The sequence below is a fragment of the Triturus cristatus genome, chromosome 4_1, assembly GCF_964204655.1.
Source record: "Triturus cristatus chromosome 4_1, aTriCri1.1, whole genome shotgun sequence".
Taxonomy (NCBI): domain Eukaryota; kingdom Metazoa; phylum Chordata; class Amphibia; order Caudata; family Salamandridae; genus Triturus; species Triturus cristatus.
Window position 1 is genome coordinate 145861527 of NC_140585.1, and position 21110 is coordinate 145882636.

At 55.8% G+C, this 21110-nt stretch overlaps 9 non-coding genes across 9 annotated transcripts; all 9 read left to right on the forward strand.

Annotated features, from left to right (window-relative positions):
- The first annotated feature begins 588 nt into the window (after positions 1 to 588).
- TRNAD-GUC (transfer RNA aspartic acid (anticodon GUC)) lies at positions 589 to 660 on the forward strand. Its single transcript has one exon. It is a non-coding gene; the product is annotated as a tRNA-Asp (tRNA).
- Positions 661 to 3265: 2605 nt separating this feature from the next.
- On the forward strand, positions 3266 to 3337 carry TRNAE-CUC (transfer RNA glutamic acid (anticodon CUC)). Its single transcript has one exon. It is a non-coding gene; the product is annotated as a tRNA-Glu (tRNA).
- Positions 3338 to 5035: 1698 nt separating this feature from the next.
- On the forward strand, positions 5036 to 5107 carry TRNAD-GUC (transfer RNA aspartic acid (anticodon GUC)). Its single transcript has one exon. It is a non-coding gene; the product is annotated as a tRNA-Asp (tRNA).
- A 2603-nt stretch (positions 5108 to 7710) lies between these two features.
- TRNAE-CUC (transfer RNA glutamic acid (anticodon CUC)) lies at positions 7711 to 7782 on the forward strand. Its single transcript has one exon. It is a non-coding gene; the product is annotated as a tRNA-Glu (tRNA).
- A 1697-nt stretch (positions 7783 to 9479) lies between these two features.
- TRNAD-GUC (transfer RNA aspartic acid (anticodon GUC)) lies at positions 9480 to 9551 on the forward strand. Its single transcript has one exon. It is a non-coding gene; the product is annotated as a tRNA-Asp (tRNA).
- A 2605-nt stretch (positions 9552 to 12156) lies between these two features.
- TRNAE-CUC (transfer RNA glutamic acid (anticodon CUC)) lies at positions 12157 to 12228 on the forward strand. The gene has a single exon. It is a non-coding gene; the product is annotated as a tRNA-Glu (tRNA).
- Positions 12229 to 13926: 1698 nt separating this feature from the next.
- Positions 13927 to 13998, forward strand: TRNAD-GUC (transfer RNA aspartic acid (anticodon GUC)). Its single transcript has one exon. It is a non-coding gene; the product is annotated as a tRNA-Asp (tRNA).
- A 2603-nt stretch (positions 13999 to 16601) lies between these two features.
- TRNAE-CUC (transfer RNA glutamic acid (anticodon CUC)) lies at positions 16602 to 16673 on the forward strand. The gene has a single exon. It is a non-coding gene; the product is annotated as a tRNA-Glu (tRNA).
- A 1698-nt stretch (positions 16674 to 18371) lies between these two features.
- On the forward strand, positions 18372 to 18443 carry TRNAD-GUC (transfer RNA aspartic acid (anticodon GUC)). The gene has a single exon. It is a non-coding gene; the product is annotated as a tRNA-Asp (tRNA).
- Positions 18444 to 21110: the final 2667 nt, after the last annotated feature.

The following is a 21110-nucleotide window of genomic DNA, read 5'->3' on the forward strand; positions in this document are numbered from 1 at the left end:
TGTAGTGGGGAAGCTGATATCCTTAGGTCGCTGGTTCAAATCCGGCTCGAAGGAATTTTGCAAAGTCTTCACTTTTTTCCTCTGCTTCACAATTCAAAGCGCCTCTTTCTCAGACACTCGCACACCTGGGCTTTTCCTGCCTCCTCTCTTCTCCTTTACAAGCCAGCTTTCTCCTTTGGCGCAGGCGGGCGGGTGGGCGGGTGGGAGGGAGCGTCTCCCTCCCCACTCCCTGTGTGCAGCCCCCGCTGCAATCCTCCAGCATCAGAGAGAGCCAGGGGCCCCTGGGCTGAAGATCCAGGCCAGGCCGTCAGAAGCAGCCGTGGGAGCTGGTTGCTGTGACTCTGGCATCAGGTGATGCTGCTGAGAGCGCTGCTGAGAGTGTCTGCTAGGAGGTGAGAAGGATCTTGTGAGGCAGGAGTGTGTTTGTGTGTGTATTGTGTGAGGGAGTGTGTGTGTGTTTATTGAGCCTGTGGGCCCCTGTGTTGGTGTGAAGGAGTTGATAAATGGCACAAATTCATAGCATATGAGGATGGACAGGCGGGTTTTCAGCCACATGAGGAGCGGCTCAGCGAGACCAGGTGCAGCTGTTCCTCGTTAGTATAGTGGTCAGTATCCCCGCCTGTCACGCGGGAGACCGGGGTTCAATTCCCCGACGGGGAGGATTCCATCGCATTTTTTAAAGCATGACAACTCTACCTTTATTTAGAATTTCATCTAGAATGTGGCGCTTTCCACTCATGACATCATCTGATTTACTAATGCGGTCTCATAACTTTTACGATCAATCACGGGCAATTTTTAAGTGGGACACTTTTTGCGAAGGATGTCTGCCTTTTCGTTTTAACCTTCTGTGTACTTAATTGAAAAAAGAAACGTGCACGAAGCCTTGTTATTTACATCAAAATCAAATGACTACATGATCAATCATATGCGTTGAAGCCTGTTGTTTTTTCAAGAGACATAAATGAAATGATGGATCGCGCTCTGAATGAGGAATTATTTTTTATGACGTTGAAGCGTTTTATTTATCTTTGTTTCGGTCTAATGTTTTAGGGCTTACAGGCACATTGTGAAAGTGAAAGTTCCACTGGCCTGCACGTGCACTCCCCACCATCCTCGTCAGAGATCTTATATTGCCTAGGTCCAGCATGAGTACCAAATTCCTTTCAGGCTATTGCAGTGTATTCTGCTACTTGTAGTTTCTAACACTCTAAACTGAGGGCGAGGGGAGCCAGCATCCAAAGCAACACCCTGGTCTGGGTGAAGCGCTCATGCTCAGATCTGGGCTTACTTGAGAGCTTTGACGAGGCCTTGGACGAGCTGCAGGCATCCCCCAGAAGGTCTGCTGCCCTCCTACAGGGGTCCCTGAGAAGAGGAGCAGACCCCCGCTGGTGCCCTGAGAAGAGGCACTGACCCCCCGCTGGTGCCCTGAGTAGAGGCGCTGACACCCCGCTGGTGCCCTGAGGAGAGGCACTGCCCTCCCTCTGGTGCCCTGAGAGGAGGAGCTGACCCCCGCTGGTGCCCTGAGAAGAGGCGCTTACCTCCTGCTGGTGCCCTGAGTAGAGGCGCTGACCTCCCGCTGGTGCCATGAGAAAAGGGACTGCCCTCCTTCAGGGGTACCTGAGAAGAGGTGCTGATTCCCCGCTAGTGCCCTGAGAAGTGGCGCTGACCTCCAGCTGGTGCCCTGAGAAGAGGCGCTGCCCTCCTGCAAGGGCCCCTGAGAAGAGGCGCTGACCTCCAGCTGGTGCCATGAGAATAGGCGCTGCCCTCCTGCAAGGGCCCCTGAGAAGAGGCGCTGACCCCCCCCGCTAGTGCCCTGAGAAGAGGCGCTGACCTCCAGCTGGTGCCCTGAGAAGAGGCGCTGACCTCCAGCTGGTGCCCTGAGAAGAGGCGCTGCCCTCCTGCAAGGGCCCCTGAGAAGAGGCGCTGACCTCCAGCTGATGCCCTGAGAAGAGGCGCTGCCCTCCTGCAAGGGCCCCTGAGAAGAGGTGCTGACCCCCCCGCTAGTGCCCTGAGAAGAGGCGCTGACCTCCAGCTGGTGCCCTGAGAAGAGGTGCTGACCTCCTGCTGGTGCCCTGAGAAGAGGTGCTGACCTCCCGCTGGTGCCCTAAGAAGAGGCGCTGACCTCCTGCTGGTGCCCTGAGAAGAGGCACTGACCCCCCGCTGGTGCCCTGAGTAGAGGTGCTGACACCCCGCTGGGGCCCTGAGAAGAGGCACTGACCCCCCCCCCCCCCGCTGGTGCTCTGAGGAGAGGCACTGCCCTCCCTCTGGTGCTCTGAGAGGAGGAGCTGACCCCCGCTGGTGCCCTGAGAAGAGGCGCTTATCTCCTGCTGGTGCCCTGAGTAGAGGCGCTGACCTCCCGCTGGTGCCATGAGAAAAGGGACTGCCCTCCTTCAGGGGTACCTGAGAAGAGGTGCTGATCCCCGCTAGTGCCCTGAGAAGAGGCGCTGACCTCCAGCTGGTGCCCTGAGAAGAGGCGCTGACCTCCCGCTGGTGCCCTGAGAAGAGGCGCTGACCTCCAGCTGGTGCCCTGAGAAGAGGCGCTGCCCTCCTGCAAGGGCCCCTGAGAAGAGGCGCTGACCCCCCGCTAGTGCCCTGAGAAGAGGCACTGACCTCCAGCTGGTGCCCTGAGAAGAGGCGCTGCCCTCCTGCAAAGGCCCCTGAGAAGAGGCGCTGACCCCCCCGCTAGTGCCCTGAGAAGAGGCGCTGACCTCCAGCTGGTGCCCTGAGAAGAGGCGCTGCCCTCCTGCAAGGGCCCCTGAGAAGAGGCGCTGACCCCCCGCTAGTGCCCTGAGAAGAGGTGCTGACCTCCAGCTGGTGCCCTGAGAAGAGGCGCTGACCTCCCGCTGGTGCCCTGAGAAGAGGCGCTGACCTCCCGCTGGTGCCCTGAGAAGAGGAGCTGACCTAGAACAGTGACTGGTATTTTTCTGGATGGTTAATTGGTTCTTGCTGTTTTTGCTCTCCAGTTAGTTGTGTGTTATGAAGGTCCCATGCGTCTTCCAGGGATGGAAACTGTCCCGAGATCTGAGTCTATTTAACGTTCAGTAGATTGCTTTGTTGGGGGTGTGCCTGAAAGCAGTGTTTTTTTTGTGTGTCCCATGATGTTTTCCAAAGTGTAGTAAAGACAAGCTTGCCAGTGTTAGGTTGATGTGTGTGTGTTTTCCTGCTTACTTTAGTTGATGCACAAAACCCTGTGACAGCAGCACAGGCGGCCTCACCCTGGTGGTATGTCTTGGAGCAGGTGCTGCTCCAGAGCACCCAGTGCTCCCTGGTGGTCTAGTGGTTAGGATTCGGCGCTCTCACCGCCGCGGCCCGGGTTCGATTCCCGGTCAGGGAAGGGACTCTTTTTTTCTCCCCACGGTATACTTCTAGTTTTTTTTCATCCTATCTAAACACATTTTTTAAGGTTTTACATCGCAAATCTTTTATTACATACATTTCTTCTTTACTTGACCTGCCACCTGCTAATAACAACGTCACCTTTCAGGCACACAGACAAAACACTGATAGAAAACTGAATGCTGGTCATCAAAGCTTGTTCTTCACAAAGGATGGGTTACCGCTTGGAAGAAGCACTGGCAAATCCAGGAGGCCTGTTTCTAGGGGTCTCCAGCTCTATGAAGAATCCAGTTTCAAGACAACATTGAAAGGGAGAGATTCGCTTCTGGAGCTTGCTACACTATAGCTTCGGAGATGGCAGCTTGCCAAATTGTTGACAGGCTCGAGCCAATTGTCAGAATGCCAGTATTCTGCGACCCACCTAGTTTGATGGATATCTGCTGGTTGGGTGGAAGGAAGCAAAGAGGAGGTGGGGGCTTATAGTATTAACGTGAAGCCAGATAGGGAGATGGGGAAGAGCAGCATTGGAGGGGGAGAGCAACACGGGCGGGCGGGATACTGCTCACCAAGCCCGGATTTACGCAGGATGGGCGGAGTCCCTCAGTCTCTCTGTCCAGCGGGGGCTCTCTCTTTACCCGTATGGCCAGTCCGGCCCTGGTGCCGTCATGTCTCCCAAAGGGCGTCTCTAGCCCGTCACTCTGGAGTCTGTATCCTCCGGGTGAGGTCTCCTATTCTTCTAGCTAGGGGCTGGAGAGAAGGGAGGTGGTTGGTCTGGGGCGCCAGTCATAGTCGCCCTTGAGAGGCGTTTCTAAGGTAGTTTGTAAGTGTGTCTGGACAGGTTGCTCTAAGGTGCGCAAAGTGATGTCTTAGCATTTGAAAGAAGCATTGAGAAAGGCAGGTGGCCTGTTTGTTTTCCTTTGCTGGCTTTGTGCAGGGAAGGAAAGTCTCCATTGTAGGGTTTGGCGCTTTATGAAGGCCTTGAGCTGCTGTTTAGAGACAGAGTGCTGCCTAGGCGGCTGGGCACGCTGCTCACACCTCATGCCATATAGCGCCTTGTCATCCCTACATCACCGAGCCTTCGATAGCTCAGTTGGTAGAGCGGAGGACTGTAGTGGGGAAGCTGATATCCTTAGGTCGCTGGTTCAAATCCGGCTCGAAGGAATTTTGCAAAGTCTTCACTTTTTTCCTCTGCTTCACAATTCAAAGCGCCTCTTTCTCAGACACTCGCACACCTGGGCTTTTCCTGCCTCCTCTCTTCTCCTTTACAAGCCAGCTTTCTCCTTTGGCGCAGGCGGGCGGGTGGGCGGGTGGGAGGGAGCGTCTCCCTCCCCACTCCCTGTGTGCAGCCCCCGCTGCAATCCTCCAGCATCAGAGAGAGCCAGGGGCCCCTGGGCTGAAGATCCAGGCCGGGGCCGTCAGAAGCAGCCGTGGGAGCTGGTTGCTGTGACTCTGGCATCAGGTGATGCTGCTGAGAGCGCTGCTGAGAGTGTCTGCTAGGAGGTGAGAAGGATCTTCTGAGGCAGGAGTGTGTTTGTGTGTGTATTGTGTGAGGGAGTGTGTGTGTGTTTATTGAGCCTGTGGGCCCCTGTGTTGGTGTGAAGGAGTTGATAAATGGCACAAATTCGTAGCATATGAGGATGGACAGGCGGGTTTTCAGCCACATGAGGAGCGGCTCAGCGAGACCAGGTGCAGCTGTTCCTCGTTAGTATAGTGGTCAGTATCCCCGCCTGTCACGCGGGAGACCGGGGTTCAATTCCCCGACGGGGAGGATTCCATCGCATTTTTTAAAGCATGACAACTCTACCTTTATTTAGAATTTCATCTAGAATGTGGCGCTTTCCACTCATGACATCATCTGATTTACTAATGCGGTCTCATAACTTTTACGATCAATCACGGGCAATTTTTAAGTGGGACACTTTTTGCGAAGGATGTCTGCCTTTTCGTTTTAACCTTCTGTGTACTTAATTGAAAAAAGAAACGTGCACGAAGCCTTGTTATTTACATCAAAATCAAATGACTACATGATCAATCATATGCGTTGAAGCCTGTTGTTTTTTCAAGAGACATAAATGAAATGATGGATCGCGCTCTGAATGAGGAATTATTTTTTATGACGTTGAAGCGTTTTATTTATCTTTGTTTCGGTCTAATGTTTTAGGGCTTACAGGCACATTGTGAAAGTGAAAGTTCCACTGGCCTGCACGTGCACTCCCCACCATCCTCGTCAGAGATCTTATATTGCCTAGGTCCAGCATGAGTACCAAATTCCTTTCAGGCTATTGCAGTGTATTCTGCTACTTGTAGTTTCTAACACTCTAAACTGAGGGCGAGGGGAGCCAGCATCCAAAGCAACACCCTGGTCTGGGTGAAGCGCTCATGCTCAGATCTGGGCTTACTTGAGAGCTTTGACGAGGCCTTGGACGAGCTGCAGGCATCCCCCAGAAGGTCTGCTGCCCTCCTACAGGGGTCCCTGAGAAGAGGAGCAGACCCCCGCTGGTGCCCTGAGAAGAGGCACTGACCCCCCGCTGGTGCCCTGAGTAGAGGCGCTGACACCCCGCTGGTGCCCTGAGGAGAGGCACTGCCCTCCCTCTGGTGCCCTGAGAGGAGGAGCTGACCCCCGCTGGTGCCCTGAGAAGAGGCGCTTACCTCCTGCTGGTGCCCTGAGTAGAGGCGCTGACCTCCCGCTGGTGCCATGAGAAAAGGGACTGCCCTCCTTCAGGGGTACCTGAGAAGAGGTGCTGATTCCCCGCTAGTGCCCTGAGAAGTGGCGCTGACCTCCAGCTGGTGCCCTGAGAAGAGGCGCTGCCCTCCTGCAAGGGCCCCTGAGAAGAGGCGCTGACCTCCAGCTGGTGCCATGAGAATAGGCGCTGCCCTCCTGCAAGGGCCCCTGAGAAGAGGCGCTGACCCCCCCCGCTAGTGCCCTGAGAAGAGGCGCTGACCTCCAGCTGGTGCCCTGAGAAGAGGCGCTGACCTCCAGCTGGTGCCCTGAGAAGAGGCGCTGCCCTCCTGCAAGGGCCCCTGAGAAGAGGCGCTGACCTCCAGCTGATGCCCTGAGAAGAGGCGCTGCCCTCCTGCAAGGGCCCCTGAGAAGAGGTGCTGACCCCCCCGCTAGTGCCCTGAGAAGAGGCGCTGACCTCCAGCTGGTGCCCTGAGAAGAGGTGCTGACCTCCTGCTGGTGCCCTGAGAAGAGGTGCTGACCTCCCGCTGGTGCCCTAAGAAGAGGCGCTGACCTCCTGCTGGTGCCCTGAGAAGAGGCACTGACCCCCCGCTGGTGCCCTGAGTAGAGGTGCTGACACCCCGCTGGGGCCCTGAGAAGAGGCACTGACCCCCCCCCCCCGCTGGTGCTCTGAGGAGAGGCACTGCCCTCCCTCTGGTGCTCTGAGAGGAGGAGCTGACCCCCGCTGGTGCCCTGAGAAGAGGCGCTTATCTCCTGCTGGTGCCCTGAGTAGAGGCGCTGACCTCCCGCTGGTGCCATGAGAAAAGGGACTGCCCTCCTTCAGGGGTACCTGAGAAGAGGTGCTGATCCCCGCTAGTGCCCTGAGAAGAGGCGCTGACCTCCAGCTGGTGCCCTGAGAAGAGGCGCTGACCTCCCGCTGGTGCCCTGAGAAGAGGCGCTGACCTCCAGCTGGTGCCCTGAGAAGAGGCGCTGCCCTCCTGCAAGGGCCCCTGAGAAGAGGCGCTGACCCCCCGCTAGTGCCCTGAGAAGAGGCACTGACCTCCAGCTGGTGCCCTGAGAAGAGGCGCTGCCCTCCTGCAAAGGCCCCTGAGAAGAGGCGCTGACCCCCCCGCTAGTGCCCTGAGAAGAGGCGCTGACCTCCAGCTGGTGCCCTGAGAAGAGGCGCTGCCCTCCTGCAAGGGCCCCTGAGAAGAGGCGCTGACCCCCCGCTAGTGCCCTGAGAAGAGGTGCTGACCTCCAGCTGGTGCCCTGAGAAGAGGCGCTGACCTCCCGCTGGTGCCCTGAGAAGAGGCGCTGACCTCCCGCTGGTGCCCTGAGAAGAGGAGCTGACCTAGAACAGTGACTGGTATTTTTCTGGATGGTTAATTGGTTCTTGCTGTTTTTGCTCTCCAGTTAGTTGTGTGTTATGAAGGTCCCATGCGTCTTCCAGGGATGGAAACTGTCCCGAGATCTGAGTCTATTTAACGTTCAGTAGATTGCTTTGTTGGGGGTGTGCCTGAAAGCAGTGTTTTTTTTGTGTGTCCCATGATGTTTTCCAAAGTGTAGTAAAGACAAGCTTGCCAGTGTTAGGTTGATGTGTGTGTGTTTTCCTGCTTACTTTAGTTGATGCACAAAACCCTGTGACAGCAGCACAGGCGGCCTCACCCTGGTGGTATGTCTTGGAGCAGGTGCTGCTCCAGAGCACCCAGTGCTCCCTGGTGGTCTAGTGGTTAGGATTCGGCGCTCTCACCGCCGCGGCCCGGGTTCGATTCCCGGTCAGGGAAGGGACTCTTTTTTTCTCCCCACGGTATACTTCTAGTTTTTTTTCATCCTATCTAAACACATTTTTTAAGGTTTTACATCGCAAATCTTTTATTACATACATTTCTTCTTTACTTGACCTGCCACCTGCTAATAACAACGTCACCTTTCAGGCACACAGACAAAACACTGATAGAAAACTGAATGCTGGTCATCAAAGCTTGTTCTTCACAAAGGATGGGTTACCGCTTGGAAGAAGCACTGGCAAATCCAGGAGGCCTGTTTCTAGGGGTCTCCAGCTCTATGAAGAATCCAGTTTCAAGACAACATTGAAAGGGAGAGATTCGCTTCTGGAGCTTGCTACACTATAGCTTCGGAGATGGCAGCTTGCCAAATTGTTGACAGGCTCGAGCCAATTGTCAGAATGCCAGTATTCTGCGACCCACCTAGTTTGATGGATATCTGCTGGTTGGGTGGAAGGAAGCAAAGAGGAGGTGGGGGCTTATAGTATTAACGTGAAGCCAGATAGGGAGATGGGGAAGAGCAGCATTGGAGGGGGAGAGCAACACGGGCGGGCGGGATACTGCTCACCAAGCCCGGATTTACGCAGGATGGGCGGAGTCCCTCAGTCTCTCTGTCCAGCGGGGGCTCTCTCTTTACCCGTATGGCCAGTCCGGCCCTGGTGCCGTCATGTCTCCCAAAGGGCGTCTCTAGCCCGTCACTCTGGAGTCTGTATCCTCCGGGTGAGGTCTCCTATTCTTCTAGCTAGGGGCTGGAGAGAAGGGAGGTGGTTGGTCTGGGGCGCCAGTCATAGTCGCCCTTGAGAGGCGTTTCTAAGGTAGTTTGTAAGTGTGTCTGGACAGGTTGCTCTAAGGTGCGTAAAGTGATGTCTTAGCATTTGAAAGAAGCATTGAGAAAGGCAGGTGGCCTGTTTGTTTTCCTTTGCTGGCTTTGTGCAGGGAAGGAAAGTCTCCATTGTAGGGTTTGGCGCTTTATGAAGGCCTTGAGCTGCTGTTTAGAGACAGAGTGCTGCCTAGGCGGCTGGGCACGCTGCTCACACCTCATGCCATATAGCGCCTTGTCATCCCTACATCACCGAGCCTTCGATAGCTCAGTTGGTAGAGCGGAGGACTGTAGTGGGGAAGCTGATATCCTTAGGTCGCTGGTTCAAATCCGGCTCGAAGGAATTTTGCAAAGTCTTCACTTTTTTCCTCTGCTTCACAATTCAAAGCGCCTCTTTCTCAGACACTCGCACACCTGGGCTTTTCCTGCCTCCTCTCTTCTCCTTTACAAGCCAGCTTTCTCCTTTGGCGCAGGCGGGCGGGTGGGCGGGTGGGAGGGAGCGTCTCCCTCCCCACTCCCTGTGTGCAGCCCCCGCTGCAATCCTCCAGCATCAGAGAGAGCCAGGGGCCCCTGGGCTGAAGATCCAGGCCAGGCCGTCAGAAGCAGCCGTGGGAGCTGGTTGCTGTGACTCTGGCATCAGGTGATGCTGCTGAGAGCGCTGCTGAGAGTGTCTGCTAGGAGGTGAGAAGGATCTTGTGAGGCAGGAGTGTGTTTGTGTGTGTATTGTGTGAGGGAGTGTGTGTGTGTTTATTGAGCCTGTGGGCCCCTGTGTTGGTGTGAAGGAGTTGATAAATGGCACAAATTCATAGCATATGAGGATGGACAGGCGGGTTTTCAGCCACATGAGGAGCGGCTCAGCGAGACCAGGTGCAGCTGTTCCTCGTTAGTATAGTGGTCAGTATCCCCGCCTGTCACGCGGGAGACCGGGGTTCAATTCCCCGACGGGGAGGATTCCATCGCATTTTTTAAAGCATGACAACTCTACCTTTATTTAGAATTTCATCTAGAATGTGGCGCTTTCCACTCATGACATCATCTGATTTACTAATGCGGTCTCATAACTTTTACGATCAATCACGGGCAATTTTTAAGTGGGACACTTTTTGCGAAGGATGTCTGCCTTTTCGTTTTAACCTTCTGTGTACTTAATTGAAAAAAGAAACGTGCACGAAGCCTTGTTATTTACATCAAAATCAAATGACTACATGATCAATCATATGCGTTGAAGCCTGTTGTTTTTTCAAGAGACATAAATGAAATGATGGATCGCGCTCTGAATGAGGAATTATTTTTTATGACGTTGAAGCGTTTTATTTATCTTTGTTTCGGTCTAATGTTTTAGGGCTTACAGGCACATTGTGAAAGTGAAAGTTCCACTGGCCTGCACGTGCACTCCCCACCATCCTCGTCAGAGATCTTATATTGCCTAGGTCCAGCATGAGTACCAAATTCCTTTCAGGCTATTGCAGTGTATTCTGCTACTTGTAGTTTCTAACACTCTAAACTGAGGGCGAGGGGAGCCAGCATCCAAAGCAACACCCTGGTCTGGGTGAAGCGCTCATGCTCAGATCTGGGCTTACTTGAGAGCTTTGACGAGGCCTTGGACGAGCTGCAGGCATCCCCCAGAAGGTCTGCTGCCCTCCTACAGGGGTCCCTGAGAAGAGGAGCAGACCCCCGCTGGTGCCCTGAGAAGAGGCACTGACCCCCCGCTGGTGCCCTGAGTAGAGGCGCTGACACCCCGCTGGTGCCCTGAGGAGAGGCACTGCCCTCCCTCTGGTGCCCTGAGAGGAGGAGCTGACCCCCGCTGGTGCCCTGAGAAGAGGCGCTTACCTCCTGCTGGTGCCCTGAGTAGAGGCGCTGACCTCCCGCTGGTGCCATGAGAAAAGGGACTGCCCTCCTTCAGGGGTACCTGAGAAGAGGTGCTGATTCCCCGCTAGTGCCCTGAGAAGTGGCGCTGACCTCCAGCTGGTGCCCTGAGAAGAGGCGCTGCCCTCCTGCAAGGGCCCCTGAGAAGAGGCGCTGACCTCCAGCTGGTGCCATGAGAATAGGCGCTGCCCTCCTGCAAGGGCCCCTGAGAAGAGGCGCTGACCCCCCCCGCTAGTGCCCTGAGAAGAGGCGCTGACCTCCAGCTGGTGCCCTGAGAAGAGGCGCTGACCTCCAGCTGGTGCCCTGAGAAGAGGCGCTGCCCTCCTGCAAGGGCCCCTGAGAAGAGGCGCTGACCTCCAGCTGATGCCCTGAGAAGAGGCGCTGCCCTCCTGCAAGGGCCCCTGAGAAGAGGTGCTGACCCCCCCGCTAGTGCCCTGAGAAGAGGCGCTGACCTCCAGCTGGTGCCCTGAGAAGAGGTGCTGACCTCCTGCTGGTGCCCTGAGAAGAGGTGCTGACCTCCCGCTGGTGCCCTAAGAAGAGGCGCTGACCTCCTGCTGGTGCCCTGAGAAGAGGCACTGACCCCCCGCTGGTGCCCTGAGTAGAGGTGCTGACACCCCGCTGGGGCCCTGAGAAGAGGCACTGACCCCCCCCCCCCCCGCTGGTGCTCTGAGGAGAGGCACTGCCCTCCCTCTGGTGCTCTGAGAGGAGGAGCTGACCCCCGCTGGTGCCCTGAGAAGAGGCGCTTATCTCCTGCTGGTGCCCTGAGTAGAGGCGCTGACCTCCCGCTGGTGCCATGAGAAAAGGGACTGCCCTCCTTCAGGGGTACCTGAGAAGAGGTGCTGATCCCCGCTAGTGCCCTGAGAAGAGGCGCTGACCTCCAGCTGGTGCCCTGAGAAGAGGCGCTGACCTCCCGCTGGTGCCCTGAGAAGAGGCGCTGACCTCCAGCTGGTGCCCTGAGAAGAGGCGCTGCCCTCCTGCAAGGGCCCCTGAGAAGAGGCGCTGACCCCCCGCTAGTGCCCTGAGAAGAGGCACTGACCTCCAGCTGGTGCCCTGAGAAGAGGCGCTGCCCTCCTGCAAAGGCCCCTGAGAAGAGGCGCTGACCCCCCCGCTAGTGCCCTGAGAAGAGGCGCTGACCTCCAGCTGGTGCCCTGAGAAGAGGCGCTGCCCTCCTGCAAGGGCCCCTGAGAAGAGGCGCTGACCCCCCGCTAGTGCCCTGAGAAGAGGTGCTGACCTCCAGCTGGTGCCCTGAGAAGAGGCGCTGACCTCCCGCTGGTGCCCTGAGAAGAGGCGCTGACCTCCCGCTGGTGCCCTGAGAAGAGGAGCTGACCTAGAACAGTGACTGGTATTTTTCTGGATGGTTAATTGGTTCTTGCTGTTTTTGCTCTCCAGTTAGTTGTGTGTTATGAAGGTCCCATGCGTCTTCCAGGGATGGAAACTGTCCCGAGATCTGAGTCTATTTAACGTTCAGTAGATTGCTTTGTTGGGGGTGTGCCTGAAAGCAGTGTTTTTTTTGTGTGTCCCATGATGTTTTCCAAAGTGTAGTAAAGACAAGCTTGCCAGTGTTAGGTTGATGTGTGTGTGTTTTCCTGCTTACTTTAGTTGATGCACAAAACCCTGTGACAGCAGCACAGGCGGCCTCACCCTGGTGGTATGTCTTGGAGCAGGTGCTGCTCCAGAGCACCCAGTGCTCCCTGGTGGTCTAGTGGTTAGGATTCGGCGCTCTCACCGCCGCGGCCCGGGTTCGATTCCCGGTCAGGGAAGGGACTCTTTTTTTCTCCCCACGGTATACTTCTAGTTTTTTTTCATCCTATCTAAACACATTTTTTAAGGTTTTACATCGCAAATCTTTTATTACATACATTTCTTCTTTACTTGACCTGCCACCTGCTAATAACAACGTCACCTTTCAGGCACACAGACAAAACACTGATAGAAAACTGAATGCTGGTCATCAAAGCTTGTTCTTCACAAAGGATGGGTTACCGCTTGGAAGAAGCACTGGCAAATCCAGGAGGCCTGTTTCTAGGGGTCTCCAGCTCTATGAAGAATCCAGTTTCAAGACAACATTGAAAGGGAGAGATTCGCTTCTGGAGCTTGCTACACTATAGCTTCGGAGATGGCAGCTTGCCAAATTGTTGACAGGCTCGAGCCAATTGTCAGAATGCCAGTATTCTGCGACCCACCTAGTTTGATGGATATCTGCTGGTTGGGTGGAAGGAAGCAAAGAGGAGGTGGGGGCTTATAGTATTAACGTGAAGCCAGATAGGGAGATGGGGAAGAGCAGCATTGGAGGGGGAGAGCAACACGGGCGGGCGGGATACTGCTCACCAAGCCCGGATTTACGCAGGATGGGCGGAGTCCCTCAGTCTCTCTGTCCAGCGGGGGCTCTCTCTTTACCCGTATGGCCAGCCCGGCCCTGGTGCCGTCATGTCTCCCAAAGGGCGTCTCTAGCCCGTCACTCTGGAGTCTGTATCCTCCGGGTGAGGTCTCCTATTCTTCTAGCTAGGGGCTGGAGAGAAGGGAGGTGGTTGGTCTGGGGCGCCAGTCATAGTCGCCCTTGAGAGGCGTTTCTAAGGTAGTTTGTAAGTGTGTCTGGACAGGTTGCTCTAAGGTGCGCAAAGTGATGTCTTAGCATTTGAAAGAAGCATTGAGAAAGGCAGGTGGCCTGTTTGTTTTCCTTTGCTGGCTTTGTGCAGGGAAGGAAAGTCTCCATTGTAGGGTTTGGCGCTTTATGAAGGCCTTGAGCTGCTGTTTAGAGACAGAGTGCTGCCTAGGCGGCTGGGCACGCTGCTCACACCTCATGCCATATAGCGCCTTGTCATCCCTACATCACCGAGCCTTCGATAGCTCAGTTGGTAGAGCGGAGGACTGTAGTGGGGAAGCTGATATCCTTAGGTCGCTGGTTCAAATCCGGCTCGAAGGAATTTTGCAAAGTCTTCACTTTTTTCCTCTGCTTCACAATTCAAAGCGCCTCTTTCTCAGACACTCGCACACCTGGGCTTTTCCTGCCTCCTCTCTTCTCCTTTACAAGCCAGCTTTCTCCTTTGGCGCAGGCGGGCGGGTGGGCGGGTGGGAGGGAGCGTCTCCCTCCCCACTCCCTGTGTGCAGCCCCCGCTGCAATCCTCCAGCATCAGAGAGAGCCAGGGGCCCCTGGGCTGAAGATCCAGGCCGGGGCCGTCAGAAGCAGCCGTGGGAGCTGGTTGCTGTGACTCTGGCATCAGGTGATGCTGCTGAGAGCGCTGCTGAGAGTGTCTGCTAGGAGGTGAGAAGGATCTTCTGAGGCAGGAGTGTGTTTGTGTGTGTATTGTGTGAGGGAGTGTGTGTGTGTTTATTGAGCCTGTGGGCCCCTGTGTTGGTGTGAAGGAGTTGATAAATGGCACAAATTCGTAGCATATGAGGATGGACAGGCGGGTTTTCAGCCACATGAGGAGCGGCTCAGCGAGACCAGGTGCAGCTGTTCCTCGTTAGTATAGTGGTCAGTATCCCCGCCTGTCACGCGGGAGACCGGGGTTCAATTCCCCGACGGGGAGGATTCCATCGCATTTTTTAAAGCATGACAACTCTACCTTTATTTAGAATTTCATCTAGAATGTGGCGCTTTCCACTCATGACATCATCTGATTTACTAATGCGGTCTCATAACTTTTACGATCAATCACGGGCAATTTTTAAGTGGGACACTTTTTGCGAAGGATGTCTGCCTTTTCGTTTTAACCTTCTGTGTACTTAATTGAAAAAAGAAACGTGCACGAAGCCTTGTTATTTACATCAAAATCAAATGACTACATGATCAATCATATGCGTTGAAGCCTGTTGTTTTTTCAAGAGACATAAATGAAATGATGGATCGCGCTCTGAATGAGGAATTATTTTTTATGACGTTGAAGCGTTTTATTTATCTTTGTTTCGGTCTAATGTTTTAGGGCTTACAGGCACATTGTGAAAGTGAAAGTTCCACTGGCCTGCACGTGCACTCCCCACCATCCTCGTCAGAGATCTTATATTGCCTAGGTCCAGCATGAGTACCAAATTCCTTTCAGGCTATTGCAGTGTATTCTGCTACTTGTAGTTTCTAACACTCTAAACTGAGGGCGAGGGGAGCCAGCATCCAAAGCAACACCCTGGTCTGGGTGAAGCGCTCATGCTCAGATCTGGGCTTACTTGAGAGCTTTGACGAGGCCTTGGACGAGCTGCAGGCATCCCCCAGAAGGTCTGCTGCCCTCCTACAGGGGTCCCTGAGAAGAGGAGCAGACCCCCGCTGGTGCCCTGAGAAGAGGCACTGACCCCCCGCTGGTGCCCTGAGTAGAGGCGCTGACACCCCGCTGGTGCCCTGAGGAGAGGCACTGCCCTCCCTCTGGTGCCCTGAGAGGAGGAGCTGACCCCCGCTGGTGCCCTGAGAAGAGGCGCTTACCTCCTGCTGGTGCCCTGAGTAGAGGCGCTGACCTCCCGCTGGTGCCATGAGAAAAGGGACTGCCCTCCTTCAGGGGTACCTGAGAAGAGGTGCTGATTCCCCGCTAGTGCCCTGAGAAGTGGCGCTGACCTCCAGCTGGTGCCCTGAGAAGAGGCGCTGCCCTCCTGCAAGGGCCCCTGAGAAGAGGCGCTGACCTCCAGCTGGTGCCATGAGAATAGGCGCTGCCCTCCTGCAAGGGCCCCTGAGAAGAGGCGCTGACCCCCCCCGCTAGTGCCCTGAGAAGAGGCGCTGACCTCCAGCTGGTGCCCTGAGAAGAGGCGCTGACCTCCAGCTGGTGCCCTGAGAAGAGGCGCTGCCCTCCTGCAAGGGCCCCTGAGAAGAGGCGCTGACCTCCAGCTGATGCCCTGAGAAGAGGCGCTGCCCTCCTGCAAGGGCCCCTGAGAAGAGGTGCTGACCCCCCCGCTAGTGCCCTGAGAAGAGGCGCTGACCTCCAGCTGGTGCCCTGAGAAGAGGTGCTGACCTCCTGCTGGTGCCCTGAGAAGAGGTGCTGACCTCCCGCTGGTGCCCTAAGAAGAGGCGCTGACCTCCTGCTGGTGCCCTGAGAAGAGGCACTGACCCCCCGCTGGTGCCCTGAGTAGAGGTGCTGACACCCCGCTGGGGCCCTGAGAAGAGGCACTGACCCCCCCCCCCCGCTGGTGCTCTGAGGAGAGGCACTGCCCTCCCTCTGGTGCTCTGAGAGGAGGAGCTGACCCCCGCTGGTGCCCTGAGAAGAGGCGCTTATCTCCTGCTGGTGCCCTGAGTAGAGGCGCTGACCTCCCGCTGGTGCCATGAGAAAAGGGACTGCCCTCCTTCAGGGGTACCTGAGAAGAGGTGCTGATCCCCGCTAGTGCCCTGAGAAGAGGCGCTGACCTCCAGCTGGTGCCCTGAGAAGAGGCGCTGACCTCCCGCTGGTGCCCTGAGAAGAGGCGCTGACCTCCAGCTGGTGCCCTGAGAAGAGGCGCTGCCCTCCTGCAAGGGCCCCTGAGAAGAGGCGCTGACCCCCCGCTAGTGCCCTGAGAAGAGGCACTGACCTCCAGCTGGTGCCCTGAGAAGAGGCGCTGCCCTCCTGCAAAGGCCCCTGAGAAGAGGCGCTGACCCCCCCGCTAGTGCCCTGAGAAGAGGCGCTGACCTCCAGCTGGTGCCCTGAGAAGAGGCGCTGCCCTCCTGCAAGGGCCCCTGAGAAGAGGCGCTGACCCCCCGCTAGTGCCCTGAGAAGAGGTGCTGACCTCCAGCTGGTGCCCTGAGAAGAGGCGCTGACCTCCCGCTGGTGCCCTGAGAAGAGGCGCTGACCTCCCGCTGGTGCCCTGAGAAGAGGAGCTGACCTAGAACAGTGACTGGTATTTTTCTGGATGGTTAATTGGTTCTTGCTGTTTTTGCTCTCCAGTTAGTTGTGTGTTATGAAGGTCCCATGCGTCTTCCAGGGATGGAAACTGTCCCGAGATCTGAGTCTATTTAACGTTCAGTAGATTGCTTTGTTGGGGGTGTGCCTGAAAGCAGTGTTTTTTTTGTGTGTCCCATGATGTTTTCCAAAGTGTAGTAAAGACAAGCTTGCCAGTGTTAGGTTGATGTGTGTGTGTTTTCCTGCTTACTTTAGTTGATGCACAAAACCCTGTGACAGCAGCACAGGCGGCCTCACCCTGGTGGTATGTCTTGGAGCAGGTGCTGCTCCAGAGCACCCAGTGCTCCCTGGTGGTCTAGTGGTTAGGATTCGGCGCTCTCACCGCCGCGGCCCGGGTTCGATTCCCGGTCAGGGAAGGGACTCTTTTTTTCTCCCCACGGTATACTTCTAGTTTTTTTTCATCCTATCTAAACACATTTTTTAAGGTTTTACATCGCAAATCTTTTATTACATACATTTCTTCTTTACTTGACCTGCCACCTGCTAATAACAACGTCACCTTTCAGGCACACAGACAAAACACTGATAGAAAACTGAATGCTGGTCATCAAAGCTTGTTCTTCACAAAGGATGGGTTACCGCTTGGAAGAAGCACTGGCAAATCCAGGAGGCCTGTTTCTAGGGGTCTCCAGCTCTATGAAGAATCCAGTTTCAAGACAACATTGAAAGGGAGAGATTCGCTTCTGGAGCTTGCTACACTATAGCTTCGGAGATGGCAGCTTGCCAAATTGTTGACAGGCTCGAGCCAATTGTCAGAATGCCAGTATTCTGCGACCCACCTAGTTTGATGGATATCTGCTGGTTGGGTGGAAGGAAGCAAAGAGGAGGTGGGGGCTTATAGTATTAACGTGAAGCCAGATAGGGAGATGGGGAAGAGCAGCATTGGAGGGGGAGAGCAACACGGGCGGGCGGGATACTGCTCACCAAGCCCGGATTTACGCAGGATGGGCGGAGTCCCTCAGTCTCTCTGTCCAGCGGGGGCTCTCTCTTTACCCGTATGGCCAGTCCGGCCCTGGTGCCGTCATGTCTCCCAAAGGGCGTCTCTAGCCCGTCACTCTGGAGTCTGTATCCTCCGGGTGAGGTCTCCTATTCTTCTAGCTAGGGGCTGGAGAGAAGGGAGGTGGTTGGTCTGGGGCGCCAGTCATAGTCGCCCTTGAGAGGCGTTTCTAAGGTAGTTTGTAAGTGTGTCTGGACAGGTTGCTCTAAGGTGCGCAAAGTGATGTCTTAGCATTTGAAAGAAGCATTGAGAAAGGCAGGTGGCCTGTTTGTTTTCCTTTGCTGGCTTTGTGCAGGGAAGGAAAGTCTCCATTGTAGGGTTTGGCGCTTTATGAAGGCCTTGAGCTGCTGTTTAGAGACAGAGTGCTGCCTAGGCGGCTGGGCACGCTGCTCACACCTCATGCCATATAGCGCCTTGTCATCCCTACATCACCGAGCCTTCGATAGCTCAGTTGGTAGAGCGGAGGACTGTAGTGGGGAAGCTGACATCCTTAGGTCGCTGGTTCAAATCCGGCTCGAAGGAATTTTGCAAAGTCTTCACTTTTTTCCTCTGCTTCACAATTCAAAGCGCCTCTTTCTCAGACACTCGCACACCTGGGCTTTTCCTGCCTCCTCTCTTCTCCTTTACAAGCCAGCTTTCTCCTTTGGCGCAGGCGGGCGGGTGGGCGGGTGGGAGGGAGCGTCTCCCTCCCCACTCCCTGTGTGCAGCCCCCGCTGCAATCCTCCAGCATCAGAGAGAGCCAGGGGCCCCTGGGCTGAAGATCCAGGCCGGGGCCGTCAGAAGCAGCCGTGGGAGCTGGTTGCTGTGACTCTGGCATCAGGTGATGCTGCTGAGAGCGCTGCTGAGAGTGTCTGCTAGGAGGTGAGAAGGATCTTGTGAGGCAGGAGTGTGTTTGTGTGTGTATTGTGTGAGGGAGTGTGTGTGTGTTTATTGAGCCTGTGGGCCCCTGTGTTGGTGTGAAGGAGTTGATAAATGGCACAAATTCGTAGCAGATGAGGATGGACAGGAGGGTTTTCAGCCACATAAGGAGCGGCTCAGCGAGGCCAGGTGCAGCTGTTCCTCGTTAGTATAGTGGTCAGTATCCCCGCCTGTCACGCGGGAGACCGGGGTTCAATTCCCCGACGGGGAGGATTCCATCGCATTTTTTAAAGCATGACAACTCTACCTTTATTTAGAATTTCATCTAGAATGTGGCGCTTTCCACTCATGACATCATCTGATTTACTAATGCGGTCTCATAACTTTTACGATCAATCACGGGCAATTTTTAAGTGAGACACTTTTTGCGAAGGATGTCTGCCTTTTCGTTTTAAGCTTCTGTGTACTTAATTGAAAAAAGAAACGTGCACGAAGCCTTGTTATTTACATCAAAATCAAAGGACTACATGATCAATCATATGCGTTGAAGCCTGTTGTTTTTTCAAGAGACATAAATGAAATGATGGATCGCGCTCTGAATGAGGAATTATTTTTTATGACGTTGAAGCGTTTTATTTATCTTTGTTTCGGTCTAATGTTTTAGGGCCTACAGGCACATTGTGAAAGTGAAAGTTCCACTGGCCTGCACGTGCACTCCCCACCATCCTCGTCAGAGATCTTATATTGCCTAGGTCCAGCATGAGTACCAAATTCCTTTCAGGCTATTGCAGTGTATTCTGCTACTTGTAGTTTCTAACACTCTAAACTGAGGGCGAGGGGAGCCAGCATCCAAAGCAACACCCTGGTCTGGGTGAAGCGCTCATGCTCAGATCTGGGCTTACTTGAGAGCTTTGACGAGGCCTTGGACGAGCTGCAGGCATCCCCCAGAAGGTCTGCTGCCCTCCTACAGGGGTCCCTGAGAAGAGGAGCAGACCCCCGCTGGTGCCCTGAGAAGAGGCACTGACCCCCCGCTGGTGCCCTGAGTAGAGGCGCTGACACCCCGCTGGTGCCCTGAGGAGAGGCACTACCCTCCCTCTGGTGCCCTGAGAGGAGGAGCTGACCCCCGCTGGTGCCCTGAGAAGAGGCACTGACACCCCGCTGGTGCCCTGAGGAGAGGCTCTGCCCTCCCTCTGGTGCCCTGAGAGGAGGAGCTGACCCCCGCTGGTGCCCTGAGAAGAGGCGCTTACCTCCTGCTGGTGCCCTGAGTAGAGGCGCTGACCTCCCGCTGGTGCCATGAGAAAAGGGACTGCCCTCCTTCAGGGGTACCTGAGAAGAGGTGCTGATTCCCCGCTAGTGCCCTGAGAAGTGGCGCTGACCTCCAGCTGGTGCCCTGAGAAGAGGCGCTGCCCTCCTGCAAGGGCCCCTGAGAAGAGGCGCTGACCTCCAGCTGGTGCCATGAGAATAGGCGCTGCCCTCCTGCAAGGGCCCCTGAGAAGAGTCGCTGACCCCCCCCGCTAGTGCCCTGAGAAGAGGCGCTGACCTCCAGCTGGTGCCCTGAGAAGAGGTGCTGACCTCCAGCTGGTGCCCTGAGAAGAGGCGCTGCCCTCCTGCAAAGGCCCCTGAGAAGAGGCGCTGACCTCCAGCTGGTGCCCTGAGAAGAGGCGCTGCCCTCCTGCAAGGGCCCCTGAGAAGAGGCGCTGACCCCCCCGCTAGTGCCCTGAGAAGAGGTGCTGACCTCCAGCTGGTGCCCTGAGAAGAGGTGCTGACCTCCCGCTGGTGCCCTGAGAAGAGGTGCTGACCTCCCGCTGGTGCCCTGAGAAGAGGCGCTGACCTCCTGCTGGTGTCCTGAGAAGAGGCACTGACCCCCCGCTGGTGCCCTGAGTAGAGGTGCTGACACCCCGCTGGGGCCCTGAGAAGAGGCACTGACCCCCCCCCGCTGGTGCTCTGAGGAGAGGCACTGCCCTCCCTCTGGTGCTCTGAGAGGAGGAGCTGACCCCCGCTGGTGCCCTGAGAAGAGGCGCTTACCTCCTGCTGGTGCCCTGAGTAGAGGCGCTGACCTCCCGCTGGTGCCATGAGAAAAGGGACTGCCCTCCTTCAGGGGTACCTGAGAAGAGGTGCTGATCCCCGCTAGTGCCCTGAGAAGAGGCGCTGACCTCCAGCTGGTGCCCTGAGAAGAGGCGCTGACCTCCCGCTGGTGCCCTGAGAAGAGGCGCTGACCTCCAGCTGGTGCCCTGAGAAGAGGCGCTGCCCTCCTGCAAGGGCCCCTGAGAAGAGGCGCTGACCCCCCGCTAGTGCCCTGAGAAGAGGCACTGACCTCCAGCTGGTGCCCTGAGAAGAGGCGCTGCCCTCCTGCAAAGGCCCCTGAGAAGAGGCGCTGACCCCCCCGCTAGTGCCCTGAGAAGAGGCGCTGACCTCCAGCTGGTGCCCTGAGAAGAGGCGCTGCCCTCCTGCAAGGGCCCCTGAGAAGAGGCGCTGACCCCCCGCTAGTGCCCTGAGAAGAGGTGCTGACCTCCAGCTGGTGCCCTGAGAAGAGGCGCTGACCTCCCGCTGGTGCCCTGAGAAGAGGCGCTGACCTCCCGCTGGTGCCCTGAGAAGAGGAGCTGACCTAGAACAGTGACTGGTATTTTTCTGGATGGTTAATTGGTTCTTGCTGTTTTTGCTCTCCAGTTAGTTGTGTGTTATGAAGGTCCCATGCGTCTTCCAGGGATGGAAACTGTCCCGAGATCTGAGTCTATTTAACGTTCAGTAGATTGCTTTGTTGGGGGTGTGCCTGAAAGCAGTGTTTTTTTTGTGTGTCCCATGATGTTTTCCAAAGTGTAGTAAAGACTAGCTTGCCAGTGTTAGGTTGATGTGTGTGTGTTTTCCTGCTTACTTTAGTTGATGCACAAAACCCTGTGACAGCAGCACAGGCGGCCTCACCCTGGTGGTATGTCTTGGA